A 22,065-nucleotide genomic window follows, 5' to 3' on the forward strand; every position below is an offset into this window, starting at 1 on the left:
GATGTGATGAAACACATCGCATTAATACTCCTCTAGTAAGAGAAAAAACTCCACAAACTAGATTTAACAGAACAGATTATTGCATTTGCTTCTGTGACATGATGTTGAGTATGGAGTGATATTTTGGCACATGGGAGCGTATACTTCCTTTATTTTAAATGCATGTTAGACACATTTTGAAATGTTAAAAAATTTGAAACAAAAATTTCGCACATATATCTTCATGTGCTACGCGCTCACGAAGTCGTTTCATGAAAAATCGACTTATCGTGTGGCATGTGTAAAAAAGACAAAATTCGGTGCTAAAACAAAGACTTGTCACAAGATAAATTTTCTCTTTTTCACGTAGACTACAAAATATACCATTTTTTGTGAAACTTGATAAACACACATATATTATGGAGATATACATGTAAAAAAAATTGTCAATTTTTTTGAACACTTAGAAATATGTTTTTATGGTAGAGGGATCATACGCACCTGGAAGCTGAATTGAGTTTCTGGTTGAATATCAAATATGCTACCTCAAAAGATATGAGATCACCATTGTTGGTCACTTGGTGATTGTAACCCGTATATTCATTTATCCCTAGTGAGACAACAATGGAAATGTAAAAACGATAGTAGGACCTAAACTTTCTGATCACTGTCCATTTTCATACTATCATGTTAGTCTGAATAATGCACACATTTCCCCTCTCAAGCCCGTTCATACCATTTGGATCAAAATTTATAATTAAGAACATGGTACATATTATACTTATACTCATACAACAAACACAAACTGAGAATTGCAATCTCAGATACCAATCTCAATAAAAAAAAACAAAGATCCACCAAAAAGGGGTTACATATAGATGGTCACAATCATGAGGGTAGCCCATGCGCCTCTAGAACATTGAAGTGTTGGAAATATACCCTAGAGGCACTAATAATATGGAAATAATTATAATCAGTCGGAGGCTTCGTGCCTAGCAACCTCCGGATCGGCTATGTGACGCGTGTCCCCGGACCAACCAGAAAAGGAGTTGGCCCACCCTATCTCACCCCGTCTCCTCCGCACCAGCACCCCATTTTTATTCCCCGTTGCATTATCTTTCTCACCAAGATCCATGGTTTTCTCCCGTAGAAATTTGCCTGCCGCCGTCCCTCTTGACGGCCCGGCGTCGTTCCTCTCACAAGAAAGCTCCGCCTCCATGCATCTGTCTCGCTGTCTTGCTGAGATCTGAGCGGGGGCGGTTGCAAAGCTGCATCTTTTCTATAGCGGAGATGACAATGCCTTGCGCCACCTCCTTCCCTGGTTTGATTTGTGGTCGCTGATACGTCTCAAACGTATCTATAATTTCTTATGTTCCATGCTAGTTTTATGACAATACTCACATGTTTTATATACATTTTATATCATTTTTATGCATTTTCCGGTACTAACCTATTAACAAGATGCCGAAGCGCCAGTTCCTATTTTTCTGCTGTTTTTGGTTTCAGAAATCCTACATAGGAAATATTCTCGGAATTGGACGAAACAAAAGCCCACGGTCTTATTTTCCACGGAGTCTTCCAGAACACCGAAGAGGAGACGAAGAGGGGCCACGAGGCGGCCACACCATAGGGGGGCGCGGCCCCACCCCTGGCCGCGCCGCCATATGGGGTGGGCCCCTCAGGCGTCCCCCGACTCTGCCCCTTCGCCTATATAATCCTTCCATCGCGAAAACCCTAGTACCGAGAGCCATGATATGAGAAAAGTGACTGAGACGCCGCCGCCGTCAACCCCATCTCGGGGGGTTCTAAAGATCACCTCCGGCACCCTGCCGGAGAGGGGAATCATCACCGGAGGGCTCTACATCACCATGCCCGCCTCCGGACTGATGCGTGAGTAGTTCATCCTTGGACTATGGGTCCATAGCAGTAGCTAGATGGTTGTCTTCTCCTCTTGTGCTATCATGTTTAGATCTTGTGAGCTGCTTATCATGATCAAGATCATCTTATTGTAATGCTACATGTTGTGTTTGTTGGGATCCGATGAATATGGAATACTATGTCAAGTTGATTATTGATCTATCATATATGTGTTGTTTATGATCTTGCATGCTCTCCGTTGCTAGTAGAGGCTCTGGCCAAGTTGATACTTGTAACTCCAAGAGGGAGTATTTATGCTAGATAGTGGGTTCATGCCTCCATTGAATCTGGGACAGTGACAGAAAGTTCTAAGGTTGTGGATGTGCTATTGCCACTAGGGATAAAACATCAATGCTTTGTCTAAGGATATTTGTATTGTTTACATTACGCATAGTACTTAATGCAATTGTCTGTTGTTTGCAACTTAATACTGGAAGGGATGCGGATGCTAACCCGAAGGTGGACTTTTTAGGCATAGATGCATGCTGGATAGCGGTCTATGTTCTTTGTCGTAATGCCCTAAGTAAATCTCATAGTAGTCATCATGATATGTATGTGCATTGTTATGCCTTCTCTATTTGTCAATTGCCCAACGGTAATTTGTTCACCCAACATGTTATTTATCTTATTGGAGAGACACCACTAGTGAACTGTGGACACCGGTCCATTCTTTTACATCTGAAATACAACCTACTGCAATCATTGTTCTCTGTTGTTCTTTGCAAGCAAACATCATTCTCCACACCATACGTTTAATCCTTTGTTTACAGCAAGCCGGTGAGATTGACAACCTCACTGCTAAGTTGGGGCAAAGTATTTTGATTGTGTTGTGCAGGTTCCATGTTGGCGCCAAAATCCCTGGTGTTGCGTGGCACTACACTCCTTCACCAACAACCTTCACGTGGCCTTCATCTCCTACTGGTTCGATAACCTTGGTTTCTTACTGAGGGAAAACTTGCTGCTGTACGCATCACACCTTCCTCTTGGGGTTCCCAACGGACGTGTGCTTCATGCGTCATCAAGCTATTTTTCTGGCGCCGTTGCCGGGGAGATCAAGACACGCTGCAAGGGGAGTCTCTCACACCCAATCTCTTTACTTTGTTTATTGTCTTGCTTTATTTTATTTTCTATCTTGTTTTCTTTCTTTATATCAAAAACACAAAAAAATAGTTACTTGTTTTACTTTACTTAATTCGGTTTGCTTTACTTATTTTTATTATTGTTAAAATGAATACTCCTGAGAACACTAAGTTGTGTGATTTCACTAGCACCAATAATAATAATTTCATATGCACACCTATTGCTCCACCTGCTACTACAACAGAATTTTATGAAATTAAACCTGCTTTACTAAATCTTGCTATGAGAGAGCAATTTTCTGGTGTTAATACTGATGTTGTTGCTGCCCATCTTAATAATTTTGTTGAACTTTGTGAAATGCAAAAGTATAAGGATGTAGATGGGCACATTATAAAACTGAAATTGTTTCCTTTCTCCTTAAGAGGAAGAGCTAAAGATTGGTTGCTATCTTTGCCTAAGAATTGTATTGATTCATGGACTAAATGTAAAGATGCTTTCATTGGAAGATATTATCCTCCTGCTAAAATTATATCTTTGAGAAGTAGCATTATGAATTTTAAGCAATTGGATAATGAACATGTTGCCCAAGCATGGGAAAGAATGAAATCTTTGGTAAAGAATTGCCCTACCCATGGACTAACTACTTGGATGATCATCCAAACCTTTTATGCAGGATTAAATTTTTCTTCGAGGAACCTATTGGATTCAGCTGCTGGAGGTACTTTTATGTCCATCACTTGGGTGCTGCAACAAACCTTCTTGATGATATGATGATCAACTACTCTGAATGGCACACTGAAAGGACTCCTCAAGGTAAGAAGGTAAATTCTGTTGAAGAAACCTCCTCCTTCAATGATAAGATTGATGTTATTATGTCTATGATTGTTAATGGTAGATCTCATGTTGATCCTAATAATGTTCCTTTAGCTTCATTGGTTGCTCAAGAAGAGCATGTTGATGTGAACTTCATTAAAAATAGTAATTTCAACAACAATGCTTATAGGAATAATTTTGGTAACAACAACTATATGCCATATCCTTCTAATAATGGTAATGGTTATGGTAATTCTTACAACAATAGTAGGAGTGTACCCTCTGGTCTTGAAGTCATGCTTAAAGAATTTATTAGTACACAAACTGCTTTCAACAAATCTGTTGAGGAAAAGCTTGGTAAAATTGATGTTCTTGCTTCTAAGGTTGATAGTCTTGCTGCTGATGTTGATCTTTTAAAACTGAAAGTTATGCCTAATGAAACTAAAGATATTAAGTCATTTTCTACAGCAAACTCTATCCAAGTTCGAATTAATGACAATATTAGAATGATGGCTGAATTGCATACTATGTGGGAAAGAGAAGAAAAACTTGCTAAAGAGAATAATGTAGCTAAAGTTTGTACTATTACTACCACTAGTAATGTTGATGCTTCACATGTTTCTAAACCTCCTACTATCAATGGTAAAATAATTGGTGTTGGCAATGTTTCTACTTCTAATACAAAACATGCAAAATTGCCTGAAACTGCTGAAACTGTTTGTGATAAAAGTGCTGAAATTTTTCAGAGTATTGGGGACAATGATCCCATTGCTTTAGATCATAATGGTTTTAATTTTGATAATTGTCATATCTCTGAAGTTATTAAGTTCTTGCAAAAACTTTCTAGAAGTCCTAATGCTAGTGCAATAAACTTGGCCTTTATAAAACATATTACAAATGCTCGATCTCATTAAAGCTAGAGAAGAGGAATTAAAACTTGAAGCTTCTATTCCTAGGAAGTTGGAAGATGGTTGAGAGCCCATCATTAAAATGAAGGTCAATGATTTTGATTGTAATGCTTTATGTGATCTTGGTGCAAGTATTTCTGTTATGCCTAAGAAACTCTATGATATGCTTGACTTGCCACTTTTAAAATATTGTTATTTGGATGTTAATCTTGCTGATAATTCTATAAATAAACCTTTGGGGAGGATTGACAATGTTCACATTACGGTTAACAATAACCATGTCCCCGTTGATTTTGTTGTCTTGAATATTGAATGCAATGCATCTTGCCCTATTATTTTGGGAAGACACCTTCTTCGAACTGTTGGTGCTATTATTGATATGAAAGAAGGAAATATTAAATATCAATTCCCTCTTAAGAAAGGTATGGAACACTTCACTAGAAAGATACTGAATTTGCCTTTTGGTTCTATTATTAGAACAAATTATGATGTTGATGCTTCTTCTCTTGATGTTACTTGATTTACACTTTCTGCGCATAGCTGAAAGGCGTTAAAAAAGCGCTTATGGGAGACAACCCATTATTTTATTTCTGAAATTTTTGTTTTATATTTGAGTCAAGGTGCTTGTTACTACTGTAGCAATACCTTTGTATCTTTACTTTATTGCATTGTTGTGTCAAGTAAAGTCTTTGATAGAGAGTTGATACTAGATTTGGATTTCTGCGCAGAAATATATTTTTAGCTGTCACGAATTTGAGCTGTTCTCTCTGTAGGAGAATCTAAAAATTCTGTAAAAATTCATGAGTAATCCTCAGATATGTACGCAACTTTCATTCAATTTGAGCTTCTTCATCTGAGCATGTTAAGTTCCTCGAAAAAATTCGTCTTTACGGACTATTCTGTTTTGACAGATTCTGCCTTTTGTTTCACATTGCCTCTTTTACTGTGTTTGAGTGGATTTCTTTGCTCCATTAAATTTCAGTAGCCTTGGGTAATGTCCAGAAGTGTTGGGAATGGTTGTGTCCTCGCTGAACATGTGAATTTTTGATTATGCACTAACCCACTAATGAGATTGTTTTGAGTTTGGTGTGAAGGAAGTTTTCAAGGATCAAGAGAGGAGGATGATATAATATGATCAAGAAGAGTGAAAAGTCTAAGCTTGGGGATGCCCCCGTGGTTCATCCCTGCATATTTCAAGAAGACTCAAGCATCTAAGCTTGGGGATGCCCAAGGCATCCCCTTCTTCATCAACCACTTATCAGGTCACCTCTAGTGAAACTATATTTTTATCCCGTCACATCTTATGTGCTTTACTTGGAGCGTCTGTGTGCTTTTATTTTTGTTTATGTTTGAATAAATTCGGATCCTAGCATTCCTTGTGTGGGAGAGAGACACGCTCCGATTTTTCATATTGAACACTGGTGTTCTTAGTTTTACTTTTAATGTTCATGGCGGAAGTTGAAAGCCGCTTCATTTATTGCTATTTGGTTGGAAACAGAAAATGCTTCATGTGGTAATTGGTATGTTGTCTTGAATAATTTGATACTTGGCAATTGTTTTGAGCTCTCAAGTAGATCATGTTTAAGCTCTTGCATCATGTGGCTTAAACCTATTAGTGGAGAACTACCGTAGAGCTTGTTGAAATTTGGTTTGCATGATTGGTCTCTCTAAAGTCTAGATATTTTCTGGTAAAAGTGTTTGAGCAACAAGGAAGACAGTGTAGAGTCTTATAATGCTTGCAATATGTTTTTATGTAAGTTTTGATGTATCGGTTCATACTTGTGTTTGCTTCAAACAACCTTGCTAGCCAAAGCCTTGTACTGAGAGGGAATGCTTCTCGTGCATCCAAAACCTTGAGCCAAAACCTATGCCATTTGTGTCCACCATAACTACCTACTATGTTGTATTTTTCTTCCATTCCAAAGTAAATTGCTTGCGTGCTACCTTTAAAAAATTCATTCCTTGTCTTTGCAATACATAGCTCATGGGAAAGTAGCCTAAAAAACTATTGTAGTAAAGAATATGTCGCTTATGTATCTTAGTTCTTATAAGTTGCTTGTTGAGCGGTAACCATGTTATCTGGGGACGCCATCAACCTGTCACACCTTTGTTGAATATCATGTGAGTTGCTATGCATGTTCGTCTTGTCTAAAGTAAGGAAGATTTGGCATGAGTTAAATGGTTTGAGTATGCATATTGTTAGAGAAGAACTTTGGGCTGCCCACGAAAGCCATGTATCATGGTGGAAGTTTCAGCTTGGACATTAATCCTCAAATCTCTTATGAGAATATTATCTGTTGTTGAATGCTTAAAGCATAAAAGAGGAGTCCATTATCTGTTTTCTATGTTGTCCCGGTATGGATGTCCTCAAGTTGAGATCTATCAAAATTGAGAGATCAAATGCGATCTATCTCCTTGGACCTTTGTACAGGTGGCATAGAGGTACCCTTTTGTGACACTTGGCTGAAACATATGTAATGCAATGATAATCCATGGAAATCCGAGCTAATTAGGACAAGGAGCGGGCACTATTAGTATTCGATGCATGAGGCTTGCAACTTATAGGAGGTTTTATGCATAACACATATGAATTATTACTACTGTTGACAAAATTATTTCCATGTTTTCAAAATAAAAAGATCTAGCACATGAGTAATCTCTGCTTCCCTCTGCGAAGGGCCTTTCTTTTACTTTATGTTGAGTCAGTTTACCTACTTCTTTCTATCTTAGAAGCAAACACTTTTGTCAACTGTGTGCATTGATTCTTACATACTTACTTATTTGCACTCATCATATTACTTTGTGTTGACAATTATCCATGAGATATGCATGTTGAAAGTTGAAAGCAACTGTTGAAACTTAAATCTTCCTTTGTGTTGTTTCAAAACCTTCTATTAAGAATCTATTGCTTTATGAGTTAACTCTTATGCAAGACTTGTTGATGCTCGTCTTGAAAGTACTATTCATGAAAAGTCTTTGCTATATGATTCAGTTGTTTAGTCATTATCTATTTATTAACAAACTATAGACCATTGCTTTGAATCACTTCATTCATCTCATATGCTTTACAATAGTATTGATCAAGATTATGATGGTAGCATGTCACTTCAGAAATTATCCTTTTTATCGTTTACCTACTCGAGGGCGAGTAGGAACTAAGCTTGGGGATGCTTGATACGTCTCAAACGTATCTATAATTTTTATGTTCCATGCTAGTTTTATGACAATACTTACATGTTTTATATACACTTTATATAATTTTTATGCATTTTCCGGTACTAACCTATTAACAAGATGCCGAAGCGCCAGTTCATGTTTTCTGCTGTTTTTGGTTTCAGAAATCCTATACAGGAAATATTCTCGGAATTGTACGAAACAAAAGCCCACGGTCTTATTTTCCACGGAGTCTTCCAGAACACTGAAGAGGAGACGAAGAGGGGCCACGAGGCGGCCACACCATAGGGGGGCGCGGCCCCACACCTGGCCGCGCCGCCATATGGGTGGGCCCCTCGGGCGTCCCACGACTCTACCCCTTCGCCTATATAATCCTTCCGTCGTGAAAACCCTAGTATCGAGAGCCACGATACGAGAAAAGTTACTAAGACGCCGCCGCCATCAACCCCATCTCGGGGGGTTCTGAAGATCGCCTCCGGCACCCTGCCGGAGAGGGGAATCATCACCGGAGGGCTCTACATCACCATGCCCGCCTCCGGACTGATGCGTGAGTAGTTCATCCTTGGACTATGGGTCCATAGCAGTAGGTAGATGGTTGTCTTCTCCTCTTGTGCTATCATGTTTAGATCTTGTGAGCTGCTTATCATGATCAAGATCATCTTATTGTAATGCTACATGTTGTGTTTGTTGGGATCCGATGAATATGGAACACTATGTCAAATTGATTATCGATCTATCATATATTTGTTGTTTATGATCTTGCATGCTCCCCGTTGCTAGTAGAGGCTCTGGCCAAGTTGATACTTGTAACTCCAAGAGGGAGTATTTATGCTAGATAATGGGTTCATGCCTCCACTGAATCTGGGACAGTGACAGAAAGTTCTAAGGTTGTGGATGTGCTGTTGCCACTAGGGATAAAAAATCAATGCTTTGTCTAAGGATATTTGTATTGTTTACATTACGCACAGTACTTAATGCAATTGTCTGTTGTTTGCAACTTAATACTGGAAGGGGTGCGGATGCTAACCCGAAGGTGGACTTTTTAGGCATAGATGCATGCTGGATAGCGGTCTATGTTCTTTGTCGTAATGCCCTAAGTAAATCTCATAGTAGTCATCATGATATGTATGTGCATTGTTATGCCCTCTCTATTTGTCAATTTCCCAACGGTAATTTGTTCACCCAACATGTTATTTATCTTATTGGAGAGACACCACTAGTGAACTGTGGACCCCGGTCCATTCTTTTACATCTGAAATACAACCTACTGCAATCATTGTTCTCTGTTGTTCTTTGCAAGCAAACATCATTCTCCACACCATACGTTTAATCCTTTGTTTACAGCAAGCCAGTGAGATTGACAACCTCACTGTTAAGTTGGGGCAATGTATTTTGATTGTGTTGTGCAGGTTCCACGTTGGCGCCGGAATCCCTGGTGTTGCGCCGCACTACACTCCTTCACCAACAACCTTCACGTGGCCTTCATCTCCTACTGGTTTGATAACCTTGGTTTCTTACTGAGGGAAAACCTGCTGCTGTACGCATCACACCTTCCTCTTGGGGTTCCCAACGAACGTGTGCTTCACGCGTCATCAGCCGCCGACAACGTGGTGGGCTACATAAGGTAGACATGATCGAGATGACTCTCTGACCAATGATCACCAGGGGGGTATATAGAACCATAATGATCAATATGTATAGCACGAAGACATGATCATCGTTTGAACCATTGCGTTGAGTCCTATTCCTTTGTTCCATGATACCGGCACTTGTCCGATACAGCACATTGGTATCATTATACCTAGTTCGATCTTGCTACCAACAAGGCTTATTCAACTCGTTTCGTTCGATTTCATCCCCATGACCTATTCATATGCTGCACAACTTTATGGATGTAATCTCACCGACTGGGCCCTCTGTATCTTTCCATCAAGCGGATGAACAATTCCCGTTATTGATACATATGCATCAACCCATCCCATTGGAATACCGGAGCAACACCTTTATGACCACCCTGTTACGAAGTAGCGATTGATGATGTCAAAGACGCCGCCGGTGACAGTGATTGTAATATGATCTCACGGTCTAAGGATTAGGTCACTACGCTTTAATAAACATCGTAACATTCATCTTGATGTGAATTTTATCGCATACAATACTTATATTTTGGGTATGTCCATCATATCATTCATCTAATGATATGACCCCATTGTCAATGACGTTGGTGTCCATGGGAAACCTCGATCAAGGATTGACCTCAATGAGCTAGCTCGTACATGTGTACTTGCTAGGGATCCTTTTTTGTTTACAATACCACACGTGTATGTTTCTTCTTAGTATAGTTATAGCATCGCAAGAAACTATTACGAACTTTTGAGATATGAATAATAAATACTCCTTATTATTTGCCTCTAGGGCACTATCTTCAACAAATTGCAATATGCCATAGTACATGATAAGGTTGTACTGCATAATTACTACAACATCTTAAAAGGTTCAATACATGAGTCAATGCAGAAATGAAAAACTAGATGAAAGGAAATTGACTACAAAGTTATAAACATTGCAACACTTAGCTCCAAACTTTTGCCATAGGTGCCCAGCTAGATGATCTTGAAGCTGAGAACGATGAATTCTATTTTAATTCATTGATGCATCTTGAACCTGAGAACTATCAGCTAGATACACCAACTCATTTTCTAATTGCCTCATAAGTGTAGTTTTGCTGACCACTATCAGGCTCCTCTTTAACTATCATATTGTGCATTATGACACAAGCTTTCATGATGTCACCCATTTTCGTTTCCATCATTTAGCTGGTAACAATGGCAAAGCGGGAATGCAAAACTCCAAAGGCTCGTTCCACATCCTTTCTAACCCCCTCTTGCCTTTGGTAAAATGTTTCTTCTTTCTTCCTTGTGGAGTTGATATGGCCTTCACAAATGTTGCCACAGTGGATATATGCCATCTACAAGGTAATGTTCCATTATGTATTGATGAATATTGATGCTATCTATACCTAATAATAAAGGGAGAAGCGTTTCCTTGGTTCGGTCCGTTTGGTCCGTTTCAAGTCTCTTTGTTCGTTCGTCCGGTACGTTTGTATAAGATGGGTATCTGTTTGTAAGTCACGGCCGGATTGTAGAGTCAGAGTCGTATACGAGTTGAGCATCAATTCATACACACGGTAGTCATCAGAACTAATAAATCAGGCCCAACCCCCCGTCCATGATCCACATCGTTACGAGGTCGGAGGCCAATCCTAGACTCGCATTGATCTATTCTTCGCCGCTTAACATCCACCTGTCAAGAGCGATTTCATCAACAAGTTCTTGATGATTACAAAGTACTACATGGAGCCGTCCGGCCATGACCTCTTCATATTAATTTGCACACCAGCGCACACGGAACTGCCCGGCCGCAATCTCTAGATCCTCTGATGCTTAATCAATCGTCCCGGCAACGTCGAGTTACGGAGGGATCTTGGCGTGCGAGCCACGATGAAACACGAGCCTTGCTTCTCTCTCGCGAGTCCTTGTCGTGGCCAAAAGGCTCCGCACTGCACCGTCGCTTTGGCAATTATCCCCTTGGCGAATTTACGGCACGCAATGGACCGGGCAGTTTTAGATATCTATGTCGCGCATCCGGCAATGTTGCCTCCTAAAGACTACAGAGTTGATGGGTGGGATCTTCTGCCGATTTGAATTCCTGGACTGAATCTCCAGCAGGCCTGATGAAGGCTGGTGACCTGAGCTGCTGCTTGCACGCATGCGACGAGGTGCTCAGCTGCCGCCCAAATACCTCAATGTTGCATGTCGTCTGACTATGGCGACGAGCACTACGGCTGCCATGAGAATGCCAGACGAGAACGACCAGTGAACGGCGTGTGACATGGACAGTGAACTCGCCTTGGCATGGAGGCTTCAGGGCGAGCTGCAGTTGCGTTCCAGGCTTGTCCGCGGTGACTCATCTCGGCAGCCATGGCGAGGAGGGGCCACAGCGGCGGGGATGGAGTTGGAATGGCGGTGCTGGACACGTCGGACGAGGCAAAGTTGTGGATGATTGTGGTGGCTGGGACGGTGGACTTTACTGGTTTCATAGCAGAAGAACGAAGTCCTGCGGTTGTTAGTTTTTTTTTTTAATAATCTTATAATGGATTTCTTAGCGTACATGTGTCGTCTAAACTCCTGCAGCTAATAGATTTCTTTGTTTCGACAATAATCTCATGGATTTATTCACTTCACATTGTACACGTATACTGTTGGTTTGTTATATTTTACAGAGAAATCAACAAAAAATACGTAAGGTTCGGTGACATATGTAGAGATGGGCATTTTTCTGAAACTACCGGGAGATCCACCTCGCAAGTCGTCGGATCGCCGATCCCCTGCTCTCCGGCGGCCGCCGCCGCGGCGGGAGGGTGGGGGATCGTGTTCCTCGACCTGTATATAGCGTAGGGTGCTCTGGGTGGCCTGTCGGCGGCGCGGAGGAGGTGGTGGTGCGGTCGGCGTGGCGTTTTGTGGTGGAGCTTTTCATCTCCGGCGGCGGCGCTCTTCGGGGCTTCGTGGTCGAGCTTCCACCTTCCCTGGGCTCTGGGATCTACGGATCCGTCGAGCCCTTCTTCCCCTCACCGGCCATGGCGTGGCGGACTGGCCGGAGTTCGTGTAATAAGAAGAAGGTGGAGATGCGGAGTCTTGCGAAGGCGATGGTGGATCGAGGTGTAGGTTCCGAGGAGCCGGCGACCGGCGACTTCCCGTCCGCGGAGGGGCCGTGCTTGATTCAAGCCATCAAGGAGCACGGCGGCGGCGGCGCGCCACCGGCGGCATCGAGGTCGTCATCATCAACATCGGGGTCCAGAGGGCTCGTTTGTAATTTTCTTCTGTTTCTGGACTTGTCTGTAAAACCGAGGCTTTAATATATCTCTCTTCTTCCCGCAAAAAAAAAAACGTCATCTTCTTGCTCAGCATAAGGCTTCCTCCCGTAACTCATGTACATAACAAATAAACCTCACTTATTTCTCCCATTTAATATTAGGTTCGTTGTCCTTTTGTTGTTCTCAATTTAAACAAACCCAAAACTTCTTTGTGGAATCAACCAAAGTCGTCTCAATTCATCCTTATTTTTTCTTTATTTTACATGTATGACGGGTGATATACAAAACTATGTTGTGCCGGTGGTACTGTACATGATGAAGACCATAAATTAGGAGCTGCACAACTAGATAAGTTTGGATCTCATTGTACCTAAAATTTACCTTTAACTTCGCCACTGCCGGGTTGGGCACTGAGGATTTGGTAGTTTCTTAGATGTGAATTTCTAGATTGGTGGACAAACAAACATGATTCATCTTGTACTCGAGGATAAATTCACAACAATCTGTCAACGTTTCTCCCGGTGCAACGCACGGGCATTTTTGCTAGTAATTCACTTACGGGGCTTCACCTTCAGTTAGCTTTGCAAACACATGAGAATGTTGAAGAGCATTTAGATCATTGTCATATTCTGGTAAACCAAAGTAAGCATGCCAAATCCAAAGATCTCTTGAAGAAATTGCTTTTAAGATCATTGTGCGATCTTTCAAATGGCATTTAAGCATGCATGCCATTTTTGGGGGTAATTTTTTCAACCCAAAGCATACAATTTATACTCCCTAACATACTAGGGAATCCTATTTCTTCCCGTATCGCATGCAGGTACTTGTGCCTAAAGACTTCACAAACTTCTTGCAAGCTTCTAGATTAGTAGCTTCTGGAATCAGGTGTACTCATGGGCATCATCAGTTGCTATTCCATAAGTTATTATCCGCACTGCCACTGACATCTTTTGCAACGGATGCAAGACCCAAGAACTCCAGAATAACTTCGTGTTTGCGTACAATATCTATCCTAATCATGGTGTGGTTAATTTCAACTATGCGATTAAACAAGTTTCAGGACATCCTAAATTCATGCTTAAAAATAGTACTAACTCCGTGTAAAAATAAGTGCTTTAATTTTTTCTAGATACGGATGTATCTACAACTAGAAAGACGGAGGGAGTAAATATGGTAAGGAGGTGTGAAATAGGCAAACACTAAGTAAGGTACTACTACCTTCATCACAAAACTTAAAGCTTATATATTTTTTGAAAAATCAAACCAAGTAAAGTTTCACTAAACTTTTAGAACAAACTATCAATAAATATACTCCCTCTGATACATATTATTTGATGCTAAAATGGATGTATCTATAACTAAAATGTGTCTAGATACATTTATATTAGCATCAAGTAATATAAATCGGAGGGGTAAATTTTGTACATACCATACGAAAATATATTTCATTATCTATTTAATGATATTAATTTTGTATTTTGCATGTTAATAATTTTTTTGTAAAAATTTAATCAAACTTGATATAGTTTAATTTTCTAAAAATAATATAAGACTTAAATTTTAGGATGGGTAGTACTAATTACTAACATTCGCCGAAGAAGGTTTTCAGGATAGCGAAGGATTTCCCTGAATTAGGCATTCCGCAAAAGAACAAAATCCAGCATCTCTTGCTCGGTTGATTATCTCGCGTGGAACGCCATGGCGTTGAGCATTCCCCTTCTAAGAAGAATATTTCTAGATGTATATACACCTTACACTGACCTACGAAGACATCGACGTCACACATGGTCGTCGTAAAGCACGGCGTCACACCGATATCATCCGGTGTTTGAAGTTGAAAACCCATCCGATACCATAATCGGAGGATAAATGCCTCATCGCGTCGTCAAAAGAGAGATTGAAGCTCGGAGAATTCCGGTCGGGAGTGGGAACTCTTTGCAGCACGCTTACGAAGTCCCAAAGTGCACGTCGCGTCTTGAGACTTGGCCTGGTCTCCGGCGGTAGTCATCCGAATGGAACCCATCCCATCCATTTGCCCGTCGCGGGGGGCAAGGACGGATTGATCAGATCACTGTGCCACATCACCATGGGCTGATCTTTTTTTTTTTGCGAAACACAGTACAATCAAAGACACTCATACATACGCGCACACACTCACCCCTATGAACGCACACACGCACACCCTACCCCTATGAGCACCTCCAAGAGACTGCGTTGAAGAATTGATCCGGCGGGTCTTGAGATTGACGAAGTCACCACAGCCGCCTCGCTGTCGACGGGAACGTCGCCTCCCACTGAAGAATATTCCGCCTTTATGAGACACCAAAGTGTCAAATCTGGGATTTGAACTCTGGTGGGCTGGGGGTGCCACTGCCCTCCTAACCATCCAACCACAGGTTGGTTCTCCACCATGGGCCGATCAGCGTATCGAGACATCCTCTTTTTTATCCGATGATGATGATCCAGGCTCGATAATCAAGGGCACGCGAGCGATTAGTCATTAGTGTTTATCTACTCCTGGCACGTACATATACTCGAACTTTTATTACTACTCAAAATTCACAAGGGCGATTTCTTCCAATAACGTTAGAAAATGGTAGAATAATCTATGATGGGCTGACGATGGCGTAGGTAGGCACGTAAGGGTGACTTATTTTGGACTTCTGCTTATGCATAAGCTATCTTCTAGAAAATGGTGGGAAAAACTGTGGTGGCAAGAAGCTACTAGAAACTAGTTTCTCCTATTCTTTTGGGCTTCTATACATTTAGCTTATTTGATGTATTGAGTTGTGAAATATCTGTAATAACCCTAGATACATAACAACATCAGTAAATCGATCTCATCATCCACCATATCCAGGGAACAACTAATCACAAAGATCAAATCATTAGCATATCATCCATTCATACCCAGATAAGACTGGGCGTAAATTAACCATGAATCGGACCTTGGAAGGAGAAGCAAACCACAGCCACGGGGCGGGGGAGCAGGGGGAGCGGCGGCGCATACAGGGGAGCAGCGGCCGGCGTCGACGGTGGGGGAGCAGCGGCCAGCGGCGGCAGGGCGAGCGGCGACGCCTGCAGGGGAGCGGGCGAGCGGCGGCGCCTGCGGGAGAGCAGCAGCCGGCGCCGACGGCGAGGGAGCAGCGGCGAGCGGCGGCAGGGCGAGCGGCGGCGCCTGCAGGGGAGCGGGCGAGCGGCGGCGCCTGCGGGAGAGCAGCAACTGGCACCGACGACGGGGGAGCAGTGGCAGGGCGGAACCCTATCGCTCCATGTTGACCAAGGTCACGATGCTTGGGGCCGTGTGCCGTTTCGTTTTTTCCTTTTTTTTCCGTTGGCCATCCGGGAACTTGGGGAGTGGCAGTTTCGTGTAAATTTCACTCGAGAGCGGGGCTATTCTATATACCGGTTCGGCTCTCCGACGGAGAAGCCCGGAAAACTGCTCTGGACCAGTTTCTGGCTATAGACAGGATTAGGGCTTGGGCCAAAGCTGGAGACATCTTTTGGGCTTCAGCGGTCCACGACCTCGAAGCCAGCCTAAAAGCTGAAAAGAAGTCAGCCTAAGAGCGTCTCCCGCCTCTCCAAATCGCGTTTGGTGAAAGTGCTGGATTAAACGTTTGGAAGATGTTGTTGTGCAAGTGCCGCACTTAGAGTATCTCCACTCGTTTGGCTTCCTCACGCGAAATTCGGGGTAAATTTCATCCGGATTTGACGTAAAATTGGCGTGAGGATGACCAGTTTTCCAGCCGCGATCTCAGGCGAAGACGCCGATCTAATTTTGAAAAACAAAAGCTTGATGAAATACGGCTAAAAACGATTGAATTTAGACTAAATTTAATGATATTTACTATATAGAGGGCGAAGTTCATACATAGAGGCCGAATTCGAATATATTTCGAATTCGGCCGGGGGAATACAACTTTAAATATTAAAACACAACGCTCTACATGCCGAAATGGCGGTAGAACACCGTGTAGTCCTTGTCGCCGTCGCCGCCATCATTGTCGGAGTCGTCGTCGTCGAAACGCGGCGGCGCCGCCGCCTGGCTGCTGATGCCCTGGCCGGGGTCTCCCCACCGGCCACCGTGGCGCGGTGGGGATGGCGAGGGCTTGTACCACTCATCGTCGGACTCCGTCTCGAGGTCGATGACGGGGACGGGGGCAACAGATGGAGGAGTCGCATGTCGGCGGTAGCGAGCGGCCTGCTCGAGGAGCCGAGCCTGCCGCTCCGCCTCCTCCTTCTCCCACTGCTCCCTCGACCAGGCGCAGGCCTGGTCGAGGGGCATGGCGTTGTCGGCGGGGACGAGGTCCTGGAGGGACCTCGCCATGACGGCCTCGAGGATTGCGGCGTCCTCGGCGTCGTGGACCTCCTCCACCTTCACCGGCTTGCGCTTCCGCTCGTCGGAGGCAGGCGGAGGTGGCCGCGTGGCGTCGAGGACTCGCGGATGACGATCCCGCCGCCGCTGCGATAACGGATGCACGACGGGGAAAGCAGCTCCGGTTTCACCGGCGCCAATGATGGTGCCGACCTGGAGATCGGCATCGACCTCGACGCCGAACCGGACGACGAGGAGCTGGCAGCCATGCGCCGTGGCTGCCAGCTGCCCCGGCGGCGGCTGGTCAATGCCCTCGACAGTGGGGGTTAGCCTTTCATGGACTCTTCTTGGAGAGTTAGGTTTATTATCTCCAGTTTGATGCTATCTTCTCCACGACTTGATTCTTATGGATCTCCTCCAGGTCCTAGGCATCTTGTCTCTAGCTCTGCTCTCTATCGGTAGTCAAATCAGTACTTTGTCTTTGCCTGTCTCTGACCATTCCTTCAACACTGATGGTTCCTACATTTGATCATAAATTGAGCTAGGAGTTGTATCCGGGCATACATAAAAAAGGGTTTATTATACACCCCAACCCCATCCTTTTCCATTTTTTTTATTTTTTCTTACAAATTGGATTTGGTTCGTACATTTATCTATGAGCAAATCCGGGGTCATAATTCCTTCCAATTTGAAAGTCCAAAATGATCCGAGGGAGCGGAAAGAGAGGGTTTGATAGGTTGGACTTCAAAAAGAAATGCAAATACCCTATTTGAATTGAAGAACATTCTGTAACACTTATTTTTGACTGGGGAAGGAAAATAAGCACACAAGTGAACAACCATCTAACCGTCAGTCTGAACTCCCAGGATCAGTCCAATCGTCAGAACGGGCGCGTTGCCGCCCTCGATGTGCTTGATGACGGCGTCGAGCGTTCGGCCCGGCACGCTCCACCAACGCTTGCGTCCCGCGGTGTTGTTGCGCGGAGGCGGAGGTGGAGGCGGCGGGCCTTCGTAGGAGGCGAGCTCCTGCTCCCACTGCCGCAGGAAATAGGAGTTCCACGCCGTGTAGTTGTCGGGGTGGTAGCGTGGCTCGGCGCGCTCCTGGTCTGACAATGTCAGTCGGACCTCCTCGATGGCGACGTCGAGGGCGTGTCCCTGGGGCGGCGGCGGGATTGGCACGCCGCCCGCACTTAGCCGCCACCCGCCGCCGGGAGGCCTCGTGTCCGGTGGGCAGGGGTACCCCGCCTGGTAGAGGAGGTGTCCATCCCACGCGTGGAGCGACCGGCGGGGAAAGCCGTTGTTGGCCGCGCCGTCTTGCTCGTTGAACGCCATGGATCTCATCGAGGGAAGAGTGGCGGATAGGGTTCGTCTCTGGTTCGCGTCGCGGCGAGTGGGGATTATTTAGGCGGGGCTGGACCCGGCGACTAAATGCCGCGTGGATGCTACGCGTCCGCGGCGAGCTGACCGGCGGCAGCCTTTACTGCGCGCGGAAGACGATGCGTGTGCCGCTGACCGGACGGGTCCACCTCTGCGGTGAAGCCTAAGCGAAAGCGCAGGAGAGATTTCTCGGCGTTTCATGCGCTTTCGCTTCGTCCGGACTCCCTGAGCGCGCCCCGGTATGCCGGGGTTGGCGTGGGCTCGCTGGATTGATGAAGGCCCAAATCCGGGGAAAAACGAGAAACCGGGGGCGCGACTGGGCCATTTTTCGCCGTCCGGATGGAAAAATAGCCAGCCGGGGGCCTATTCGGGGAGACGAGTGGAGATGCTCTTAGGCCTTGTTATTTCATCTAATCTAACACCATCTCTAGCAGAGCCCGTAAAAACGCGAACTGAAAAAGACGAGTTCAATTCACCGAACTCGTGTACTCGGGTTATAAAATGGCTGGTGCAAAATAGAGCCCGTAAATCAAAACTGTAAAACAGAATCTGCACGAGCGTCATCCGAACCCGTAAAAACAGGGTTTATGATTTTTTTTGCATATGATCGATCAAACGTCACAATAAAATGCAAACAATTCATGCATAGTTTATAGTGCAGACATCAAATGACACAGTTCATAGTTCCACATCTCCTCTCACCGTCAGCATCAAACCTTGGAGGGATCTGTACGTGCGATCGACAGGATGACGAACGTGCGACATCAGCTTATGGAACTTGTCCTCGATGCGTTGCCAGTACCGCTTCCCTGTTTGATCGGTGCCGGAGATGGCATACATCCCCACAGAGGCCCAAGCTCGGCACAAGGTGGCGTCTTCAATCTCCGTGTAGTTGTTGGCCCACCTCTTCTTCCAATTAACATCGGCCGTGACCTCCACCACACCCTCGTCCCCTTCTTCGTCCACTTCGTCCCCTTCTTCCCCTTCTTCCACCTCGGCCCCACAGTCGTTCTCATGTCTGCCCATCCCATTGCCGAACGGAGGGAGTGGGGTAATGTTCATCTCCTCCAACATCTCCATGTAGGAGGCGTTCTCGTTCCTAATCGGATGAAGCCTCAGTACCTACTCGCAATCAAAAAAAGGAGGAAGAGTTCATGTGTTCCTTGTTGACCCCTCGTCGAGCACGTCCTGGGCGACGTTGGCGGTTGCTTCCGGTGGCGGCGGCGGCGGTGTTGGCGTTGGCGTGGAGGGGTCCGGACGCGGGGCGCCACGATTCGTCGCCGCCTTCACTTTCATCCTTTTCGGACCCGTGCTCTTCGGTCTCGCATGGGGTGCCTTCGACTTCGTTGCCACCGCCGAGACATCATCGGTGGATGCGGTGGCACCGGATTGCGGGACCACATGAGTTCCCGCGCGCCGCTGCTTCACCCCGCTCGTCGCCCCGACCGTCGTTGCTTCCTCCGCGGGGGTCGCAGGGGTGGCAGGGGTCGCCGGGGTGGTGGGTAGAACGGCGGAAGCTCTGACGACCACGAGAGAGGGTGGCGGCTGATGACGCGTAAAGCACACGCCCGTTGGGAACCCCAAGTGGAAGGTGTGATGCGTACAGCAGCAAGTTTCCCTTAGTAAGAAACCAAGGTTTATCGAACCAGTAGGAGTCAAGGAACACGTGAAGGTCATTGGTGACGGAGTGTAGTGCGGCGCAACACCAGGGATTCCGGCGCCAACGTGGAACCTGCACAACACAATCAAAATACTTTGCCCCAACGTAACAGTGAGGTTGTCAATCTCACCGGCTTGCTGTAAACAAAGGATTAAATGTATAGTGTGGAAGATGATGTTTGTTTGCGAAGAACAGTAAAGAACAATGTTTGCAGTAGATTGTATTCAGATGTAAAAGAATGGACCAGGGTCCACAGTTCACTAGTGGTGTCTCTCCAATAAGATAAATAGCATGTTGGGTGAACAAATTACAGTTGGGCAATTGACAAATAGAGAGGGCATAACAATGCACATACATATCATGATGACTACTATGAGATTTAATCAGGGCATTACGACAAAGTACATAGACCGTTATCCAGCATGCATCTATGCCTAAAAAGTCCACCTTCGGGTTAGCATCCGCACCCCTTCCAGTATTAAGTTGCAAACAACAGACAATTGCATTAAGTATGGTGCGTAATGTAATCAACACAAATATCATTAGACAAAGCATCGATGTTTTATCCCTAGTGGCAACAGCACATCCACAACCTTAGAACTTTCATCACATCGTCCCAGATTCAATGGAGGCATGAACCCACTATCGAGCATAAATACTCCCTCTTGGAGTTACAAGTATCAACTTGGCCAGAGCCTCTACTAGCAACGGAGAGCATGCAAGAACATAAACAATACATATATGATAGATTGATAATCAACTTGACATAGTATTCCATATTCATCGGATCCCAACAAACACAACATGTAGCATTACAAATAGATGATCTTGATCATGATAGGCAGCTCACAAGATCTAACATGATAGCACAATTAGGAGAAGACAACCATCTAGCTACTGCTATGGACCCATAGTCCAAGGATGAACTACTCACACATCAATCCGGAGGCGATCATGGTGATAAAGAGTCCTCCGGGAGATGATTCCCCTCTCCGGCAGGGTGCCGGAGGCGATCTCCTGAATCCCCCGAGATGGGATTGGCGGCGGCTGCGTCTCTGGAAGTATTTCCGTATCGTGGCTCTCGGTACAGGGGTTTTCGCGACGGAGGCTATAAGTAGGCGGAAGGGTAGGGTTGGAGGCGGCGCAGGGGCCCCACACCATAGGGTGGTGCAGGCCCACCCTTGGCCGCGCGGCCCTCTGGTGTCGGCGCCTCGTCGCCCCACTTCGTAACTCCTTCGGTCTTCTCGAAGCTCCGTGGAAAAATAAGACTCTGGGCGTTGATTTCGTCCAATTCCGAGAATATTTCCTTTGTAGGATTTCTGAAACCAAAAACAGCAGAAAACAACAACTGGCTCTTCGGCATCTCGTCAATAGGTTAGTGCCGAAAAATGCATAATAATAACATAAAGTGTGTATAAAACATGTGAGTATTATCATAAAAGTAGCATGGAGCATAAGAAATTATAGATACGTTTGAGACGTATCAAGCATCCCCAAGCTTAGTTCCTACTCGCCCTCGAGTAGGTAAACGATAACAAAGATAATTTCTGAAGTGACATGCTATCATAATCTTGATCAATACTATTGTAAAGCATATGAGATGAATGCAGTGATTCGAAGCAATGGTAAAGACAATGATTAAACAACTGAATCATATAGCAAAGACTTTTCATGAATAGTACTTTCAAGACAAGCTTCAATAAGACTTGCATAGGAGTTAACTAATAAAGCAATAGATTCTTAGTAGAAAGCTTTGAAGCAACACAAAGGAAGATATATGTTTCAGCGGTTGCTTTCAACTTCAACATGTATATCTCATGGATACTTGTCAACACAAAGTAATATGATGAATGCAAATAAGCAAGTATGTAGGAATCAATGCACACAGTTGACACAAGTGTTTGCTTCTAAGATAGAAAGAAGTAGGTAAATTGACTCAACATAAAGGTAGAAGAAAGGCCCTTCGCAGA

Source organism: Lolium perenne, chromosome 1 (assembly GCF_019359855.2).
Source record: "Lolium perenne isolate Kyuss_39 chromosome 1, Kyuss_2.0, whole genome shotgun sequence".
Taxonomy (NCBI): Eukaryota; Viridiplantae; Streptophyta; class Magnoliopsida; order Poales; family Poaceae; genus Lolium; species Lolium perenne.